This window comes from Bubalus bubalis, chromosome 13, assembly GCF_019923935.1.
Source record: "Bubalus bubalis isolate 160015118507 breed Murrah chromosome 13, NDDB_SH_1, whole genome shotgun sequence".
Taxonomy (NCBI): Eukaryota; Metazoa; Chordata; class Mammalia; order Artiodactyla; family Bovidae; genus Bubalus; species Bubalus bubalis.
In genome coordinates this window covers 5352624-5375262 of record NC_059169.1, presented here as the reverse complement: position 1 = coordinate 5375262, position 22639 = coordinate 5352624, and positions in this window count along the sequence as shown.

Sequence of the window (22639 nt, the reverse complement as noted above, 5' to 3'; positions counted from 1 at the left end):
ACTAGATTGTCAGATGTGTCAATTTCATCTTCATACAAATATTCAATTTTCTCATCACTATTTGTTGAAAATCCAGTTGCCTTCTACTTCTGCAGCACCATTTCTATTTCTTCCATTAACCTAATTATATATACCCTGCCTCTACACTACATTGCCTTTATTACTACAGTTTTATAATAATTCTTGATATTTGCTAACCTGAGTCCTCCCACTTGGTTCTGCTATTTCTTGAATACCTTAGCTGTTCTTAGCCTTTTGCAATTTTCTGTAAATTTTTAATTTAGCTTATTAAATTCTGCCATAAACTTATTTAGATTTTCATTGGATTACCCTGACTATGTATTTCAGTTTGAGAAATTTGATCTCTTTAAGACACTGCCTCTTGATAAACCTATATGCAGGTCAAGAAGCAACAGTTAGAACTGGACATGGAACAACAGACTGGTTCCAAATAGGAAAAGGAGTATGTCAAGGCTGTATATTGTCATCCTGCTTATTTAACTTCTATGCAGAGTACATCATGAGAAACGCTGGGCTGGAAGAAATACAAGCTGGAATCAAGAAATATCAATAACCTCAGATATGCAGATGACACCACCCTTATGGCAGAAAGTGAAGAGGAACTAAAAAGCCTCTTGATGAAAGTGAAAGAGGAGAGTGAAAAAGTTGGCTTAAAGCTCAACATTCAGAAAACGAAGATCATGGCATCTGGTCCCATCACTTCATGGGAAATAGATGGGAAACAGTGGAAACAGTGTCAGACTTTATTTGTTTGGGCTCCAAAATCACTGCAGATGGTGACTGCAGCCATGAAATTAAAAGACACTTACTCCTTAGAAGGAAAGTTATGACCAACCTAGATAGCATATTGAAAAGCAGAGACATTACTTTGCCAACAAAGGTCCATCTAGTAGACTATGGTTTTTCCAGTGGTCATGTATGGATGTGAGAGTTGGACTGTGAAGAAAGCTGAGCACCGAAGAATTGATGCTTTTGAACTGTGGTGTTGGAGAAGACTCTTGAGAGTCCCTTGGACTGCAAGGAGATCCAACCAGTCCATTCTGAAGGAGATCAGCCCTGAGATTTCTTTGGAAGGAATGATGCTAAAGCTGAAACTCCAGTACTTTGGCCACCTGATGTGAAGAGTTGACTCATTGGAAAAGGCCGTGATGCTGGGAGGGATTGGGGGCAGGAGGAGAAGGGGACAACAGAAGATGAGATGGCTGGATGGCATCACTGACTCGATGGACGTGAGTTTGAGTGAACTCCGGGAGATGGTGATGGACAGGGAGGCCTGGCGTGCTGTGATTCATGGGGTTGCAAAGAGTCGGACACAACTGAGTGGCTGAACTGAACTCAACTGAACTGAAGACACTGAGCCTATCCAACTTATATAGATATGGACTATATTTCCATGCACTTAAGCCATTGTTAATGGCTGTCAGTGAGGCTTAATAATTTATTTTATAAATACTCTTATTGTAGCAACTTTCACTTCCATTGTTGTATTTCTTCCTTTATGATATGTATCTGTGAACTACAGCAAATGATGCCTTTGTTTTGAAAAATCAGTAGCATTCATTGAAATTTTACAGGTATTTGAATAAAATTCTGTAATTGTATGCTGAATTTTAAATAGTAAATTCCTGCCATAAAGCTTGTAGTGAGTTTCAGATCTGCAATCACATCAAAGTCAGGTTGTTTTTAGTCGCTAAGTTGTGTCAGACTCTTCTGTGACCCCATGAGCCTGGCTGGCCCACCAGGCTCCTCTGTCCATGAGATTCTCCAGGCAAGACTACTGGGCTGGGTTGCCATTTTCTCCTCATGGGGATCTTCCTGACCCAGGGATTGAACCAATGTCTCCTGCATTGAAGGCGGATTCTTTACCGCTGTGTCACCTATTGTGAGGTTAATCAAGTGACTGATGGAGCTTGAAAAGCCAGCAGTTCTGAAAGTCAAAGGCCAGAGGACTGGAAGCCAGTTGTCTGTTAAATTTTATTTGAATTTGCTTTAGTGCTGGGACTCACTGTATCAAAGAAACGCTGCAAAAGTTTTCATAGACCAAGTAAATGGCCATCAGTTTACATAAACTCAAGCAAAATAAACTCGCGATTTTTAATTCTAATTTTCACACATAGCTAAAGAAATGTAAACTTCAAAAATAACAAAATTCCATTTTTTTCAACTGACAATGATAAATAGTTGCAAGAGTGTAGAAAAACAAACTTTCTCATACACTGCTGGAGTTTTGTAAATTGGTATAAACTTTCTAAAGAGCAATTTAGCGATTCCTATCAAAATGTAAAATACTTGTACCTGATGTCCCAACAATTCTACTATTGGAAAGTTACACCTTTGATAGAGTTCCACATATGCACAAAGAATATGAATGAAGCAGTTCAGTGCCACTAAAATGTTCAATCTCCCTAAGTAACCATCAATCAAAAGATACAGGTCATTATATGTCCGTGGGAGGCACGTTACTTCCTTAAGAGTAAGGCAGACGTAAAAAGCAATGAGCATAGTATGTTCCCATGCGTGTGTACTCAGTCACTTGGTCATGTCCGACTCTGTGTGACCCCATGGACTGTAGGCCACCAGGCTCCCCTGTCCTTGGGATTTCCCAGGCAAGAATACTGGGGTGAGTTGCCATGTCCTCCCCTGGGGGATCTACCCCGCCCAGGGACTGAACCCATGTCTCCTGCAGCTCCTGCATTGCCAGGTGAATTCTTCACCACTGGCCCCCTGGGAGGACCTCCTCCAATGTTTCCATGAGTATTTTTTAAATAGTAGCGTTCTCCAGAGGTGGGGGAGGGGAACAATAGGATGGATAGACAGACAGATGAACAGGAATCTGTGTATATTCATGGGAATTTTCTGTAATAAAATGCTAGAAACTGTTAAGAGTTGGCTTAAGTGAAATATTATTCAAAATAATTCATATTTATAATTTGGTGACCCCATGGACTGTAGCCCACCTAGCTCCTCTGCCCATGGCATTCTCCAGGCAAGAAGACAGGAGTGGGTAATCATTCCCTTCTCCAGGGGATCTTCCCAACTCAGGAACTGAACAGGTCTCCTGCATTGCAGGCAGATTCTTTACTGACTGAGTCACCAGAAAAGCCCAAATACATACTCCTTGGGGTATGTATTTGCCAACACTTGGCATATCCAGATTTTTAAAACTTTTATCAATCTGATGGTATGACGGGTTTTAATTCGTGTTATGTATATACAGAGATAAAATTGCCAACATCCGTTGGATCATAGAAAAAGCAAGAAAGTTCCAGAAAAGTATCTATTTCTGCTTTACTGACTATGCCAAAGCCTTTGACTGTGTGGATCACAACAAACTCTGGAAAATTCTTAAAGAGATGGGAATACCAGACCACTTTACCGGTGGTCTGAGAAATCTATATGCAGGTCAGGAAGCAATAGTTAGAACTGGACATGGAACAACAGACTGGTTCCAAATCGGGAAAGGAATATGTCAAGGCTGTACATTGCTACCCTGTTTATTTAACTTATATGCAGAGTACATCATGTGGAACATCGGGCTGGATGAAGCAAAAGCTGGAATCAAGATTGCCAGAAGAAATGTCAATCACCTCAGATACGCAAATAACACTACTCTTATGGCAGAAAGCAAAGAAGAATTAGAGAGCCTCTTGATGAAAGTAAAAGAGGAGAGTGAAAAAGTTGGCTTAAAACTCAACATTCAGAAAACGGAGATCATGGCATCTGGTCCCATCACCTCATGGCAAACAGATGGGGAAACAATGGTAACAACGACAGACTTTATTTTAGGGGGCTCCAAAATCACTGCAGATGGTGACTGCAGCCATGAAATTAAAAGACACTTGCTCCTTGGAAGAAAAGCTATGATCAACTTAGACAGCATATTAAAAAGCAGAGACATTACTTTGCTGACAAAGGTCAGTCTAGTCAAAGCTATGGTTTTCTCAGTAGTCATGTATGGGTGTGAGAGTTGGACTGTGAAGAAAGCTGAGGGCCAAAGAACTGATGCTTTTGAACTGTGGTGTTGGAGAAGACTCTTGAGAATCCCTTGGACTGCAAGGAGATCCAACCAGTCCATCCTAAAGGAAATCAACCCTGAATATACATTGGAAGAACTGATGCTGAAGCTGAAACTCCAATACTTTGGCCACCTGATATGAAGAACTGACTCATTGGAAAAGATCCTGATGCTGAGAAAGATTGAAGGCAGGAGGAGAAGTGAACGACAGAGGATGAGATAGTTGGATAATATCACTGACTCGATGGACTGAGTTTGTGCAAGCTCTGGGAGTTGGTGATGGACAGGGAAGCCTGGTGTGCTGCAGTCCATGGGATTGCAAAGAGTGGGACACAACTGTGTGACTGAATTGATATAGATAAAGCATTAATTTATTATATATAATATTATATTGTAGTGTTTGATATATTCTAGGTATAAGTATGGTGAATATATTCAAATCTGTGACAACTTTTTCTTTTTTCATGGAGTCTCTAATTTTAATGTAGTTCTAAATTTTAATGAAATTAATCAATCAGTCTTTTGCTACATGCATGTAATTTGTGACTTCTATTTTGAGGTCATATATATTTTTTTTTTCCTATGTTTAAAATCTTTGAGTTTTGCATCTAACTTTTTTCAGATGGAACTTAATACTGTGCATAGTGTGAAGGGATTGTTGTCCTTTAGTCAATTTATAATTTACATTGTTTCAAATCAGTAACTTCCAAAATTGAGTACCATTTCTACTTTTCTATTAGAACCACCTAGCTCAGCCTCAGCCTCAGCTCTAAAGACATTTTGGACTAGATAATCCTTTGTTATGGGCGGTTTAACCTGTCCCTTGTAGGATGTTTACCCACTAGATGCCAGCAGCACCCCCTGCCCCCAAATGTGACAACCAGAATGATTCCGGACTTTCCCAATGTCCCCAAGGTGTGTGTCTCTGTGTGTGTACATGCATGGGTGCATAGAACTGCCCCACTGCAAACTGGTGGAGTCTAACTGAACATCTTGCCAGCTCTTAAACCCCACTGGTCCTAAATTAAATTCATACCTGGCAACCCACTCCAGTACTCCTGCCTGGAGAATTCCATGGACAGAGAAGCCTGGCGGGCTACAGTTCCTGGGATCACAATGAGTCAGACTTATCTGAGTAACTGACACTTTCTTCCACTTTCTCCCAAACATCTCCTCACTCACTTTCTAACTTCTATCAGTGGCTCTCATACTTCCTTAGTTTTTGAAGCGCTAAACCTCCACACCATCCCCGCCTGCCTCAGTCTCCCTCCCCACCCTCCTGACCAATCACTAGGACACACAGCATGGACCTCACCCCCTGCCATTTCCCGTTTCCCTGGTTCTGGCCTCCACTCCCCCACCCCTATTCAAAGATTCTTCTTCCGTTCTCCCCATCTCATCCATCCTCTTCAAGAAGGCCGGACAAAGCGTTCGCAAAGACAGCTTGTGCTACATCCCTGCTGTTATTAGAACCTTTAGCAGCTCCTGTCATGGGCCCAATTAAGTAGGAATTGCTCACCCTTGCATTTCAGGGCCTCCTCCATACGGCGCCACCTCCCTTTCCAGCCTCGTTTCACACGTCTCCTCTACAAGTACCAACACGGTTGCTCACTGCTCATCCAAATGGTCTGTGCATATGGCCTGATGTCTTTTACTCATGCTGTTACTTCAGTTGGCAAGTCCTCCTCCACAATTTTCCCTTTGAAAAGTCTCCTCTTCTTTCAAGGCCAGTCTGAAATTACACACTGCTCACAAAAAAATCATTTTCCTGTTGACCCAACAGAACGTGCTCACTTCCCCTCTGAGTCCCTTTAACAGTTCATATGCATCTCTTACATTACTTACACATGTTCACCTGATGCCGTGGTCTTGACGTCTTCCCTGGTAGATTGCAACCTTCTTGGTGGCACAGACTGGGTCATATTTTTCATACACTCTAGAGCACCCAGCACTGCCGAATGCATTTTAGATGTTCTTAACTCACTATTTACCAGGATAATTTTTGCAGAAACTAACACTCGTGGCCAGTGATTTGTTAATGTAAGTGATATTGATAGGGGCTTCCCAGGGGGCACAGTGGTAAGGAATCCACCACAAATGCAGTAGACGCAAAAGATGCAGGTTCAATCCCCGGGGTCAGGAAGATCCCCTAGAGTAGGAAATGGCAACCCACTGCAGTATTCTTGCCTGGGAAATTCCATGGAGAGAGGAGCCTGGTGGGCTGCAGTCCCCAGGGCTGCTTAGAGACACCAAGTGTGAGCATCCTTTCGTCTTTGATACTGGTATGTCTTTGGTCATAGTGTTTGCCTGTGCCTCTGGTCAATAATGTGTCAATCATGTCTAACTGAGTAATCAAATGAACTGCTTGCCTACTATCCCAGGTCAGCGCTCGCCTTTCTTCTCTTACTTGGCCTCTCCCCCAGCTTTCCCACACCTCTCCAACGCAATCTCTGCCTGCTACAAGGTAACCTTTCCAAGCCTTTCTGATCACACTGCCCCTGACTTAGAACACCTCCCACTTCCTACAGGACAAGATGCAAACCCCTTTGTGTGGCACAAAAAAAAAAGTCCACTGTGTTCCAGCTACCCTGGTTTGTCTCAACAGTCCCGCCTGCAACCATATTCCCATGATATGGTGGTGAGTTTCCAGTTGCAGCTATGGGCTGGGCAACTTCGCCCAGGTTTTCCATCCCTTTGCTCAGACCATACCTTCTGCCGGACGTGCCTTTGTCCAGCCCATGCCCACCTGTAACATCTGCTTATCCATCATCACTTCTCAAGGAAAACCCCTGCTTCCCAGGACAAACCCTCTGCCTCCCAGGACAAAACCCTCCCTGCCTTGGACAGCCTGCATCCTCTGCCTGCTTCCATCAGAGGTCCTGGAGCCCTGTGCTCTTACTTCCCACATGCCTGAACCCCACTGCTGTAGGACAAACACTATGAGAAGATGCTCTGCGTTTCATAGAGCTTTGCATTCCTGATGCTAAGGAGAGTGCTTTATAATGCAGCAAGTTCATGAAAATCATCTTGCTGACTGACTGACTGACCGAATAAATGCACCCAAATCAGAAACTCAGTCCATTTTAGTTGTCAGTAGGACAGTAAGAAGCCGACCTATAAAATGCCACTGATGGGAAACTCTGGATTCTGCAAGGCCTGAGAACCTGATGTCATTGAGAGGAGAGAGGATCTGAATCAGTCAATTTTTCTATTTATTGCCACTTGGCAGTTTTATGTTTGAAAAATTCTTAGCTCCCTTGTATATTCTCCTGGTTCGGTCTACAGGATATTCAGGAACCAATTTCACTCCTTCTGTATTGAAGGTATCAAGGTATCATGATGAAAATAAATTCTCATCTGGGTTTTAACTGATGCCCATGGATACCATGAAAGCATAACCCTGGGCTTGAGAAGCCCCAGAAAGACTGCAGTTCCTTTCCTTCCTGCTTTGCCAGCAGCTATTACTGCCCATGTAGTCAGGGCATCTACTTAATGCATCACTCAGCTCTTCCTCCCTAACACCTCACTTCTCTCCTGCATCCAAGTGATGATTCAAGAGCATTGTTGGGACACAGCAGGAGAGTAAATGTGTCAAATGGCCACCTATTCAGACAATTCTTTATCAACAGGTCCTGAGATCACTATATTTCCTTGTCTGGAAAGAAAATATTTAGGCTTCCTAAGAGATGATCCCCTGTGTATGGCTTTGTTAATGTCTTTTCTGCATTTGAGCTCTGGTCCTGAGTCTTAAAAATTGCTAACGACCTGATCACCAGAGGTGGTCGCTCCAACGGGCGCTCATTTGCCGTTGGAGATCACCATTGGAGAAAGAGGGCTCAGGTACCATCAATGGAGATTATTTTATGTTTCTGATTTGTGGCTAGTCCCAAGAAACTGGCTTTCCTGGTGGCTCAGATGGTAAAGAAAATGCTTGCCATGCAGGTGACCAGGGTTTGATCCCTGGGTCAAGATCCCCTGGAGAAGGGAATGGCTAACCACTCTAGTGTTCTTGCCTGGAGAATCCCATGGACAGAGGAGCCTGAGAGGCTATAGTCCATGGGGTCACAAAGAGGTGGACATGACTAAGTGACTAACACTCACTTTCCCAAGAAACTGGAAGAGAAAAACAGAAGAGCAAGCCTCAAATTCTACAAGCCCCAACCGAAAGGACATTAAAGCTAAAAGACATGATGTTGCCATTAAAAACTCTTTAAAATAGTATAGGAAGGTGAACAGATTGGATAAAATCAAGATTCTATCAAGGAAAATAAGACAGAGAAAAATAAATAATTGAGGTTAGGCATAAATAAAAGGTGGTGTACTTAACAAAGCGATTTGCTTGTTAATGAAAGGAACTAATTGGTTTAGAGGAAAGAATCTGTCCAAAAGAAGAACCCAGCAAAGTGGAGGATGGACGTTGTCACAACTCCTGATGTCCGAGCGGCAGTAACAGCATGTTCTCTGTGGCAGGTGCAAGACAAAGCACTTTACTCGAATCACATCGTTTAATCTTCACATTAACTTTTGAGCTAGTTGCAAGCATTTTACCTATTTAGAGATGAGGAATGCTGATGACTGTCATCTACAGCCACAAGAATGCTGCATACAAGCACCACAAAATCTCACCATCGCAGGACCACAATCACATGCTAGGAGCAGGCAGGTTTACGCTGATCTGGCCTGAGCTCCGCACAACTCCACCTGCTCAGGCGTGTACGATTGGATGCGGGTAAGCTGGTCCCCTGGCTTCCATGGTAGGGGCTAGCTGAGAGTTGTTCTAGGAGGGTCTCAGCTAACTCTGGCAGCTCAGATGGGGGCCACACACACCATCCTCCAGAAGGCTACGTCAGTCATGTCGTCCTCAAGTCAATGGCAGAGGATAAGGTGGCAGGTATGCATGTGGAGGGGCTCTCTGAGACCCCATGCCATCCCAGTGGTCAAAGAAAGCCCCCCGGCCAGGCCCAGAGTCAGAGTGGGCAGACATGGCCAGGGCACATTTCCAAGGGTGTGGTGAGAGGGTGGGATGAAAAATGGGCCCTTGATGCAATCCCTCTCCCTGCAGAAGAGATCAGCAAGTCACTCACCAAAAGTCACCAACTGCTAGGAGCCTGGATTCTGACTACACCTGATTCAGGTGCCTGCCTTTCAAAGGTATCCAGACACAGAGAGTCCAAGATGTATCAGATCTTGAGAACCTGCAGGTTGGTGGGCAGACAAGGTGCCCAAGAAAGTAAGGAGATGCTGTGATTTTATTTAGTTTATGTTTTTGATCACTGGTGGTAGTGGTTTAGTCCCTAAGTTGTGTCTGACTCTTTTTCAACCCTCTGGGATATAGCCCCTCAGGCGCCTCTGTCCATAGGATTCTCCAGCAAAGAATCCTGGACTGGGTTGCCCTTTCCTTCTCCAGAGGAGCTTCCCAACCCAGAGAGCGAACCCATGTCTCCTGCTTTGCAGGCAGATTCTTTACCACTGAAGCTTCTTTTTTTTTTTTTTTTTTTAAGAAGGGTTTTTTTTTTTTTTTAATATGGATGGATGATTTTTAAAGTCTTTATTGGATTTGTTACAATATTGCTTCTGTTTTCTGTTCTGGATTTTTGGCTGTGAGGCATGGGGCAATCTCAGGTCCCTGACCAGGGATGGAACCAGCTCCTCCTGCATCTGAAGGTAAAGTCTTCGCCACCAGACCACCAGGGAAGTCCCAATGTTGTGATTCTAAAGAGATGAGCTATAAAGTCCAATTTGTTTAAAAGCAAAAAAAACAAAAAAAAACAAAACAAAACCCAGGGAACCACTGCGGGGACAAAGCCCCCAAGATCACGGCTTTTGAAGCTTGTGACTCTGAGTTTGGGAGGAGACCAGAGTCATCTGGCTAGAGGGGTAAAGAAAGCATTTTACGGAAGGAATGAAAGGAGACATGAGATGAAGGTAAAGGGTGGAAATATTCATTGACAGCATTTACATTTCAACTGTTATTGGTTTCTTGTGTTCAACTTTTTTAATATATCTTTTTTTCCAGAGTTATAATTGATGAGTAAAATTGTAGGATATTTAAAGTGTGCAATGTGATGAGTTGATATACATACACAGATATTTGGAAAAGCTTCCCCCTCCTGTTGAATTAACATTGGATTTTGTTTTTTTGAGGCTGGGTAAGACAATCTCAAAAGCCTGCATTATGTAAACAGCTTTCCTGAAACAAAACGCTATACAGTGGACCCGAGATTTGCTAACAAAATGTACCTCACACATTAAAAAGCCCTTTAGAAATCTGGAGAATGGTTCCTAGTAGCAGAGCCAACCATTTTTCTTGAATGAACTGGAGCAGCCAGTTAGCCTTCTGAGTTACTTTCTGTTTCTAGGACTCCACATGCCTTTGAAGGAAACAAGATAGCTAAGGTAAATAAATATATTTGGCGACGACCTTCTTAAAAGTAATCCTGATTGTCCATTAGAGCGCCGTCAGCGCCGAATAAAATTAAAAGCAAACAAAGAGATCTGTAGTGCTAATTCATCTAAAATAGATCCTTCGTGAAGGCACCTCTATGAGGTTATTACCACCCACGTTCAGATTCAACAGAAGAAAGTCGACAGGTAACATTTTTCAAAGCTGATGAGTGACTCCGAATTTAATTTTATCCCGTGGCTAACTTTGCACTCCGCATCTCCTCTGACAGAACCGTTTTCTTCACAGGGTGCATCAGAACGTCTCCGTGGCTTTCCAGGGCAGCAGTTCCAGTCTCACTTGTCACTGTCACCTGTCGGCCCTGCTGGGCTGGCTTTTTGCCTTCACGGTCTGCTGTTTCCTTATCGATAAGATCAAGGCTGCACGGGAAAGTCGGATTCTTTTTCCTTAGAGGCGATGGTTCAGGCTGGATGCAAAGCCTGCCCATTTGTGGGTAAATACTTGGGAAAGCTGTGTGGACCGCAGGAGACCCAGAACGTCTCTTGCCACCACGGTCAATGTTTGCAACACACTTGTTCAAACTTATCTCTGTCGTATTACCGTTAGCAATCGTGGTAGGAATAGTAATTTTTGAGCTTTTTTTTTTTTTTCCGAATTTAGCATTTTACCCACATTATCTTGTTTACTTCGCACAACAACCTTTCCGGAAGCCATCATTACGGGTGTTTTTCAAGCCCGGAAACTGATGTTGAAAAAGGTCAAACAATTGTTCAGCTCACCAACCCAGACGCTGGCAGAGTGTCATTCTTAGCTGTGGTTCTCTCTCCTTTGTGAATCTTTCCCTTTTCTTGTTCTTCTACCTTATCTTAGGAAGATAAAGCACAATGCAAAGAGGGTTCAAATCTTCCAGCTTTTTCATGGTTGTGTATTCACCCTGACAATCTTTAAAGAATCAAACAAATTCCTTGTGCAGTCGAGTCTGGAAGACCGAGGACTCAGTTCTGAATGGATTTGATTGACTGTGTGATCTTCAGAAGGTCACTTACCCTTGCCCAGCTGGTGTTCGCATTTCTAAGGACAAGGTTACTACCTTTGCACAGCCCACTTCTCAGGCTATTTCAAGAGGCCCAAGGAAGATGAAGTAGGGGAGAGTATTCTGCAAACTGTAAAGCAATGCACACAAGCTATTGTGATTTCTGCCTTGGTGAAACCTCGCAACAGCTGTATAGTGCTATATTTCTAAAAAGGACGCAGAGCGGGGCGGTCAGACTAATATTATTCCACCGTTAACTAGATTACCCTCCCGTTGACCCTCCGCTCCTTTCCCAGGCATGTTGCTGATTTATCTTTTAAAAGCAAAACACTGTACTCCGGCTTCTTCCCTACTTCGGCTGCACTTGCCACTCCGTGCTGTCCTTCTGCGTGTACTCTACAAGATACAAGGAATGGGAACCAAGTGCAAACACCACCAATTAACACAGGCTTACGTCTCTCACAGGTGATGCCCTCTCCCTCCCCAGAGCTCAAAGGAGGCGATTTTTCTCCCCTAAATGTTTCTAAGCCCTGTGCGAAGATTCAGCTGTATGATGCAGAGATTCTGAACTTAGAAAGCTATGACTCTTTAAATGATCAAGCTTTTAAAAAATGATTAGTGAGAGCCCGTGGACGTCACGGAGAGAGGCCTCACAATCTGTTTACCTAAAGCTACCTCATTGAGAAACTGTCTTTAATCTAATCCAAACTGGGAGAGAAGTGGTTTTTCCTCTCTGAGAGAAACGGTTCTGGGCCCTGCAACTGTGTGGGTTAAGCTGGGCTGGTCGCATTTCTAGCTCTGAAAGTCTCACATCTGGGAAAAGCCCTAAGCCTTGAGGATACAGGCTGGCCTTCAGCACCAGGCACTGGAGCAGTTTGTCCATTCCACCAGCTCCAGGCACAGCTTTCACTTCCCGGTTATTTGCATGACGTCTTTTCTTTTTAGAACAGCATTAATAAAATAAAAATAGAAACTCAGTACTTTTGCCCTTTCACAAAACACTGTCCCCCAGAAGCTGGGGCTGCGTTTCACACCAGCAGAACAAGTCCCAGGGCTCCTTGGTGTCCCTTCCCGAGTCCCTCTGGGTCCTGGCAGCAGATTTTGTAATCAAGCCTCTTGGTGAAGGTTCGGCTGGTTTTCATGTGTGTAGCTCTCCCCGAACAATAAAGCAGAAATGTTTGTCATCCATAAAGTACAGCTGCAAGGAGCGCGCGGGAGTGATAATTGGATGACACCCAGGGAAAGGGAAAAACATGAGGTGGGGAGTGGGGAGCTTTTCAGGGAGGATGAGGGGATGAGGCGTCTTGTGGAAGGCGAGCCAGCGGCCCACGGAGGACGGAGTCCAACACGCTCCCTGGCCCCCGGCCCCCCGGGGTTCGCGGCAGCTGGCATCCTCCCGGGTACCAGCCCGGGCAGGTTCCAGCAGCATCCGCGGCCCGCGCCACGCCCTTGCTGGCCAGCTCCCCGCCCCGGCTCGCTTTGGCAGCTGCAGCTAGCCTGAGGGGGAACTACATTTCTGTTTCCAAGTGGGCCACCGTGCTCGAGGAGGCCAGCCGCCTTTAACCCCGCATGAAGACCCTTTGACAGTGGCCCTTTGATGCCGGGCGACTCAGCGCGCCCGCGACAGGCAGCTGTCAAGACTGCGCCTCTAGCAGAAAGACGGGGGAACAGGGATCACGCTGAAAGAAACACCACTCACGTTTGATCCGCTTTTTTTTCCCCGCTCGTCCTTCCTGCTCTCAGATTCCTCTCCACAATGGGGGAACTCAGGAGCAGCAGTAAACAAAGCTGCATTGATTTGCCCTCATCTTGGGCCTCCCGTGGGGTCCTTTTTTTTTAATGCTGGCTCCAGGAAAATCCCAAAGGCTTCAAAACCTTGCTATTAGTTGTCTAAGCTTTTCACGTAACAGCCCAGACAATCCAAGTTCAGGGCAAAGATCAGGTCGCTGTGTTTTCAACTGGTGTGAGGTGTGTGCGTGTGAATATCGTGGGTTGCTGCTGCTGCTGCTGCTAAGTCACTTCAGTCATGTCCGACTCTATGTGACCCCATAGATGGCAGCCCACCAGTCTCCCACATCCCTGGGATTCTCCAGGCAAAAATTCTTCACCAAATCAGCAGAGGTGATGCCAAAGGGCCAGTCTCTAGGGATGAAGAGCTCCGGTCACCTTAACTCTGGAAAAAGGCATGAGGCAAAACCTGGGGCAACGATCTGTCTCTCCAGAAGGGCAATTTACACAGTGGCACCGGGGTTTACAGAACGGGAGTCATAAAGTTAAAGGAAGAAAGGGGGAATAATATTGAGTTCATCCTGCTAAGTCATCTTTCCTAAAGAAGATCAAACATGCTCACAGCCGTGGGGAGGAGAGACGTTTGTACCCCCATGGAGGTACTGAGCTTTGGTGGTCTTGGGCAGTCAAGTCAAGTCTTGGGAAGTCCCCAGCCCTTCCAACAGAGCATAGAAAAGAACTGCAACAAGGAGAGGGAAGACAGTCTGTGTAGCTCATGGAAGTTTCTAGAAAACTCCCCTCCTGGGGCATGTGCCCACTGTTGTTGTTCAGAAGCTAGGTCGTGTCTGATCTTTGCAACCCCGTGAACTGTAGCACACCAGGCTTCCCTGTCCTTCACTGTCCCCCGGAGCTTGCTCAAACTCACATCCATTGAGCCAGTGGCGCCATCCAAGCATCTCATCCTCTGGCACCCACTTCTCTTCCTGCCCTCAATCTTCCCAGCATCAGAGCTTTGTTTGTGGCTCAGATGGTAAACAATCTGCCTTCAATGCAGGAGACCTGGGCTCGATCCTTGGGTGGAGAAGATTCCTTGGAGAAAGGAATGGCAACCCACTCCAGTATTCTTGCCTGGGAAATCCCATGGGCAGAGGAGCCTGGAGGGCTACAGTCCATGGGGTTGCAAAGAGTCAGACACAACTGAGAAACTAACACATGTGCCCACTGCAGGAGCATAAAGGTTGACCAAGGCTCAGGACACTCTTCTCACAGCCTGGGGTGTAATTTTGTCCCCAGACCAGGGTTTCTCAAGCCTGGCACCCTTGGCATTTAGGACTGAATCCCTCAGGGACTGTCCACTCTGGTGGCATTGACCAAGTGCCACAGACTGCAGGGCTTAAACAGCACATTTATCCCCCACGGTTCTGGAGGCTGAAGTTCAAGTTCAAGGCACCAACAGGTTTGCTCCTGGTGAGTGCTTCCAGGTTTGCAGTCAGCCGTCCTTCTGCTGTGTCCTCACATAACACAGAGAGATCCTCTCCTGTCTCTCCCTGTAAGGCACTGATCTTATTCATGAGGGTGGAGCCCTCATGGCCTAATGCAAAGCTCCCAAAGGCCTCATCTCCAAATACCATTACCTAGGGATGTAAACTTCAACACATAATTGGGACTGGGGACACATTCAGTAAGTAACAGCGTCCTCTAGAGAGAGCAAATCAATGGGATATAGATATAGAGAGACTAGATATCATAATATAGAGAGATAAAATATATAGAAAGATTATGTATAGTTATAGCATTGCTGCTGTTGTTTAGTCTCTATGTTGTGTCCAACTCTTTGAGAGCCCATGGACCATAGCTCGCCAGGCTCCTCTGTTCATGGGATTTTCCAGGCAAGAATACTGAAGTAGGTTGCCATTTCCTTTTCCAGGGGTCTTCCAGACCCAGGTATCAAACCTGAGTCTCTTGCATTTCCTGCATTGGCAGTAGAGGTATGTATTATATATATAAAACCTACATATTTTCTCCCAGTATTCCCACTCATTTCCACTCTGGGAAGCCTTTTTCGCTCTTAAGACCTTCAGCTGACCTGACGACCCCACACTTGATGATCCCCACACCTGATGACCCCTGATGGAGGGTAATCCACTTTCAAGTCCACCGATTATTGATTGTGGATGTTTTAACCACATCCACAAAACACCTCCATAGCCACACCTGGTGTCTGGGTCAGTGGTCGGGTTCTGAAGCCTAGCCAAGGAGCTCCCTACGAGGGATCATCGCCGGGCCCAGCTGGTAATCCTTTGTCGAGGGGGCTGCTCTGTAGGATGTTGTAGGGTGTTGAGTGGATTTCCTGACTTCTCATTCGATGCCAGTCAGTACCACTCCCTCTAGATCTGCTGACCAGCAATGCCTCCAGGTATTACGGACAGTCTTGAAAGAACCACTTTCATATAAATACATATACTTCTTTGTATTTTTGGCTGTGCTGGATCTTCATCTCTGCGTAGGCATTCTCTCCCTCGCTGTGCTTGGACCTCCCGTCGCAGAGTCCTCTCTTGTGGGGCATACGGGCTCTAGAGCACAGCTCAGTAGTTGTGGTGCAGGGGCTTAGTTACTCCACAGCACGTGGGATCTTCCAGGATCAGGGGCTGAACCCGTATCTCCTGCATCGGCAAGCAGATTCTTGACCCATCGAGCCACCAGGGACACCCCAGAAGCACTTTGCTAAGCCATGGGGTAAAGACCTTGGCTTCACATGTCTGCCCCCTACAAACAGTTCTGCGTTCTCCACAGCTGGATATAGAGAACCCAAAGAGTAACACTGGTGTCCCCTGAGCCTCATCTTTTCACTCTGATGCTATCTCAACACACTGAAGGTTAAAGAGTTTAATTAATATTCTTAGAGTGGGCTGGACAGCTAACCCTTCGGGTAGGAGCAATCTCAAAATGAGTAGACTGTGTCGGAGTTCTCCATTCAGGTGGTGTCTAGTACTTTTACTGGAGTGAATAAGTTTTCTCCTGAAACATGGAATTAAAAATGAAATAATAATCTAGCCAGATAAGTTTGTTCCAGAAGTCTCAGTTAACCCATTCAAACTGGGCTCTACAGTTGAAAAAGGGTGTCTCCACCAAAAATTCTGGATGAACTTAATATCACAATTTTGATATTCCATTGAACAGAATATTTTTACTTACTGAAGATGCAAAAATAGCGTTGAGCTTGATATAGATGAAGGCAATTTGACAAACACTCACTTATCCTAAATTATAGATCTTTTTCCTTTTTTGGTGCATTGCTATTAAAGAGATTTTTATATGTACCCTAGGAATATATTTTTAAAAAAATGTCCTGTGCTCTTGCAACCATCTGGTATGAAATAACACATGGATGGCAAATTGCTATTTTAAGCACTGAATGCATTATCTATAACCAAGCATGATTATCTACCACATTGTTAATTTCCTGCTGTACTGGTGTAATTCTGGTATTTTCTTGGTTGTCTATGACTGTACAGTACCTTACAAGCAGCTCCCATACATTAAAAGAAAAGAAAGTGGAGTTCTTTAATAGTACTTTAACCACAAAGTTCTGGATTGAGACATGAATAGCCCATAAGGCTGGTAAACCATCATTTGTAAGTGACACATGCCTATTTGCTTAGTTGCTTCAACAAGGCAAAGAAAAACATCCAATTTGGAATTTTGACCCAGTAAGCATCATGGCAGGATATGGAAATTTTTCCTTGGCATTCTTTTTTGTCCATTAAAAAAGTGCATAACTTTTTTTTTTACTGGTCTCTTAAAAGGAGCACATCTTCTGTCTGATTTATAGTGTGGTCAGCTAAGAACCAGACACTGAATGTGTTTATTGTAAAGTATCCCAGACACTGGTATTCCTGGGCCAATAAACTGTTCCTTTTGCTAATTAAGACATAAGGTGCCTGCGTAGACCCAGGCGGAAGCAAAATTTGGGGTTCATCTCTGAAGGAAGGATTCTTCATTTTCTCCTAAGCCACTTAGATGTTAACTTGAGTTACTTCCCAAGGACAGAGGGGGTGATGACAACTTCTATCCTCTTCTGAATGTTTAAAGAGAAATGGATCTCACAGGCGAGAGAAGGAGCAGCCAAGATGTTGAAGGATTTTTTTTTTCATCCTTCATTTTAATCCTCTCTGTGTGGCCCTTTTCATCCTGCCTTAAGACAGAAATGAAAATGATTTATGTATCTTGAGGCACAGAGTCAAACACAAATACATGCCCTGTATCAGTTAACTCGTATCAACTCTCCCAGGTTAGAGGTTAATCTTACACACTCGATGATAAAACAAAACAATAAAATAAAAGCAATATGCTTCATAGGAACATGTCACAAATTAATAATTCATTTTGAGCCTTGGAATTACATAGCCCCGTATTATTTAACTTGGGGAATCACAAAAGCTTTTGTGATTGTTGGAGTTTGTTACACTCCAACAAACTACGCTCATGTTCCTGCTCAGTCGCTCAGTCCTGTCCAGCTCTGCAACCCCCTGGACTGTAGCCCACCAGGCTCCTCTGTCCACGGGATTCTCCAGGCAAGAATACTGGAGTGGGTTGCCATTTCCTTCTCCAGGGGATCCTCCCGACCCAGGGATCGAACCCGCCTCTCCTGCATTAGCCGGTGAGTTCTTTACCACTGAGCCATCAAGGAAGCCTCCCAACAAACTATACTTTTCATAAAATTTAGCTGAAACATTTAACCTCATGCCCTCCCACTCCCCACCCACCCCAAAAACAGGCTGTGGCTCATTTTGCACGAGCCACGTGATGGCATGTATTTTTCCCCTAAGAAAGCAAATAAGCTTTTGTGATATGTTTGTGAATTCATCATAGCTTGATGGTGAAAGGAAAACATATGGATCAGTGTCTCCTCATAGTCATTTCCCACATCCCTCTCAAAAGAACCATGAAGGGTAGATACAGTTATTGACACCATCAGTAGAGAAACTGGGGCTTGTCTAGGAATGGACCAGTCACAAGGGAAGAGATGTGAAAACTTATCTGATGATCAAACCTGTCATCTTGGCAAGCATTAGGTATGCTCTGCAGCTCTTTAAGATGTTTGAATAGTGAGCTGTGGACAGTTTTACCCTCACAGACCCAGTATTCTCCCAGTTCTGGGCCAGAGGACATTGAATGTCACTCTGCCTAACACAGATTAAGGTATTAAGTATCTATTATTAAAGGTCTCAAAATGACAAGAGACCATGATAGCTTGGAGAGAGACATACAGAAGAGACAGTGTGATTTAAAGTGTCTTTCCCAAGGAGCCTGAGAAACACAAACCCATTTCTGGTCAATAGACCTTATCTGACTTGTTTTTTTAAGCAGACATCCCATTCTGAGCTGTTTTACAGAATACAGTGAGTGCTTACCTCGATACAGGTTTTTTAAGATGAGTCATTGAATTACAAAGCATACAGATGAAGGAAAATCAGTCGTTACGACACCCATTCAAGTGCACCCCACTCTCTCATTCACGCACATGTGCTAACCCAACGATTTCAATCCTGTCTCTCATTTTAAAGCCTTAATCATACACTCATACACATGAGCACGGCCAGCACCGTGAGTGCTGGAAACTTCTTTGTTCTGCTCCTTGTTGGGTTTCTACCATTCCACCAGTTCCTGGCATTTAATGTAAATGTGGTAAATATAAACCAAATGAATACATTAACAACGGACTCATAGGTGAATCAATCAGTTTTACGGAGATTTAAGACGCTTCCTAAGATGACTTTTAAACCTACATTTCAAATAATTGATAGGTTGAAAAGAATTGATCCTTTGAAAATATCAGACAAGTGTACTTCAGATTTATAGCTGGCTTGACGAGAGGCTAAAACAAATTAGACTCATTACATGAACGAAAGGATAAATGGAAATATGTGGGAAGGATTATTCATACAGTTTGAGTTCTCCTGAGTGGGTTGCACCATAGGCCCAGACCTACCTAGTAAATGGAGAGTTGGCTGAAGTCAAAGAAAAGATAAGGAAAGCCTTGTAGTCCTGCCAATTTCCCCACTGCCGCCTCGCCATCACCTACTGTGCCACACGTAATTGGCTTAAGAGACATGGAAGGGGAGAGGTTCTAATTACAGAGAAGGTAATGATGCAAAAAAGAATGACTCCAGAGCCTCTTGCATTGTGTGGTTTCCATTTTACGGTTTTGATAAAGAGAATGTGACATTCATCACAGCCACATCCAAATCCCTGCAAGACAATAGAAACACGACACAGCCTGACACAACAGCATTTCGCGCGGCCCACACACGTGCACTCCTGCCAAACCCCTGGCCTCTCCCTTCCCTGCCATGGGTTTCTTCTCTGTCTGAAGCTATGTCAACCATCTCATTGCATGTATGGTTCTTAAGCATACAGTTCTCTGACTTGATTCATTTCCTCCCAATCCTTCACTACTTCCAAAATATTATCCACCCAGTTTTCTCTATTTGTCATCTTCCAACTAGCTCATGTTTCCTGTGTCTTGTCAGCGTCCTAGTGGGTACAGATCCAAAGACTGTACCTCTTCGACAAATTCCTGCAAGTCATATTCCTTTCATAAGGTTTTCTGTGATGATGAAGTCATTAATTCTGAAACCATCTTATTTTTCCCTCCATTGCCTCTTTTTCCTTTAAAGGCCCTGCTTCTAAGCTCAAGTCTCCCGAGTTGCCTTGTAAGGATTCATTTTCCCCCTCGTGTCTTATTGTTCAGGCCATCACCCTGGAAAGAAGAGCTCAACTTCCCTTGGGCTCCATGAGCCCCCCTCAAGACTGAGCAAGAAGTAGGACTGAACAAATGCAGGAGATATTCAATTTATCAGGAACTTTCTGGCAAAGGAAACATGGTCTGAGACTAGTGAGAGTATAGAATTCCTCTCTGAGGACCTTTAGAGTTGGGGAAAAAATCCAAAATATCTGGAATAATTTATGTGGGACGCCATTGAGCAGCAAAAACTTGGGGATGCTGTTTCTATTTTCACAGCTTTCCAGAGAAGAATTGCAAAACACAGGGTGTTCTTAATATACAACACCCGCTGATGACACAGGTCTCAAACTCACTCTTTTGTAAAAAAATAAAAAATTCAGTCTGCCCGGAAATTGAATGGGAGATAAGGTACCTCATGTTTCCTCAAATCTGACATTTCCTATAAGGACGAATATTTTGTGAAGTAACGATTCCAGGGCTCTAGGTCTGAGATCCCTACTTCCTTTCTGCTTCATTCCCCACAAACTCATCAATAAACCAGGTCCCTCTTCCCAAAACTCATCCTGCCAGCTAAAGCTTCCACAGTCAAATGACACCCTGATTCAGAAAATATATAAAAGTATACACTGCTTAATGTTAAATTAGAAAGCATTTTTGTCCTTTATACGAGTGCATTCTAAATCTTAGGGTCTCAGTGAATTCCAAAAGCTAGTGTGCTGAAATGCTGAATCACACTCTTTGGGAAGAGCCAAATACAAGCTTTAGAAAATCTCCATGCTTGTTAATGGCTTCCCTGGTGGCTCAGACAGTAAAGAATTAGCCTGCAATGTGGGACACCGAGGTTCAATCACTGGGTCAGGAAATTTCCCTGGAGAAGAAAATGGCAACCCACTGCAATATTCTTGCCTGGAGAATTCCATGGACAGAAAAGCCTGGTGGGCTACAGTCCCTGGGGTCGCAAAGAGTAAAACACAACTGCAACTCACATTTCCACGTTCTTGCTGATATATTTGACTTATTTAATTGCAACACACAGCAGCTGCCTCGATCGTCAGAGGCAGCTGGAAGGTCAGGAAACAACACTGAATTCAGGGTCCAGGAGAGTATTAGGGATAAACGCAAGCCATCCTGGTGGAAAAGTATGAAACAGTCAAAAGTATGGGATTGAAGGAGAGAAGCTGAGGTTATGGACATTCCCAATATAACAAGATACAGAACCCCTGGCAAAGCTGTAATTTAAGGAGACACCCTCAGAGGTCGTGTAGCCCCACTTCCTGCTCATTCACAGGGCAGCCAAACCCAAAACTGGGCTAAGGCTGGGATGGTCTCCCCACCTCCTTCCCAGAATCAGAGTTAGTTTCATGGTGGAGCTAGGACAGGAAACTGCATCTCTGGAACTGTAATCAGAAACTCATTCCTCTGCTCTGCCACGCCTCTTGGGAGTGAGGAAGTTCTCCTTAGGAGTGAGAAGAAGACTTCTGCGGCTTCTTTAGAACAGGAAGTGTGTACTATGGACTTGAACACTCACAGTTCACTTCTGAAAACCCTCTCTAGCTACAAGCTTATTCCAGGTTGCAGCAAAAGAACTGAAAAGGACCATCTCTCTCACTGACTTCCTGCAAAGCAACAAGCGTTGGGCTCTATTTATAAACACTAAATTCCCTTTGAAAGCCAGAGTCTTTCTCAGCACCACTAGTTGGGAAAAATATGACTTTAGTCCTTTAACTATGAATTAACCTGGCATGAGAACTCACTTGCTTTTTACAACTGAAATAAAGGTAGCTAAATTTTTATTGCCTTAATTGTTCTAGAATAGCAGCCAGTACAAAATAGTACAAAATTTAATTTTCTAGATTGTACTCCCATCCTTTGATTGATACTTCAATACCCAGGTCTGAGACATTTCAAAAGTGCTTCTTTATTGCTTATTTCACTAATTTCCATTTTGGGTTACAAATTAGAACACCCCCCCCCCAACACACACACACACACACTCATGTAGCATATACTTGTATAATTATAATTTCTTGGTCCATAATCTCAAAATAATTTTCTAATTTGAATCAGAAGCTACTAAATTCAAAACTAAGAAGGGTGGTGGGAAAAGGAAATTAAAATTGTGTGAGCCTTTCTATTCAATGCAAAGAGAGAATTTGGAGGGCCAGTCAGGTGTGTTCAGGTAAAACACATGTAACAGCGAAGTTTGCCCTCTCCAGGTGCACAGCTGTAAGAATCTTTGCAAGTACACTGTAGCTTAACCATCCCTACAGTTAAGACCTAGAAAGTTCTCTCATATCCCTTTACCCCTCTCCCCAGCCTCTGCTCTTGGTAAACACCGATCTGTTTCCTATTCCATAGATTTGCCTTTTCCAGGAGGTCGTATAAATGAAGTCACAGGATTTAGCCTTTGAAGCATGTGTGCTATCAGGAGAAACAGGGACCTTTGACAAAACTCTGGGAATCACAGGCGGCAGAGAAAGGAGATTCTGGGAAGGAAACTAAACCGTAGTGGGCAGATACGTGGAGTGCAAGCATTTTATCATTTAAACAAAGGGAGGCGGATGTGTCAAGAAGAATGAAAGGGACAGAGACTGTGATAGAGAAAGAGATGAAACAGTGGGAAATGGAAAGGGAGAGGGGGGAAGAGAAAGTGCAAGAAGGGAGAGGAGAGAGGAGGATGGGGAGCAAATC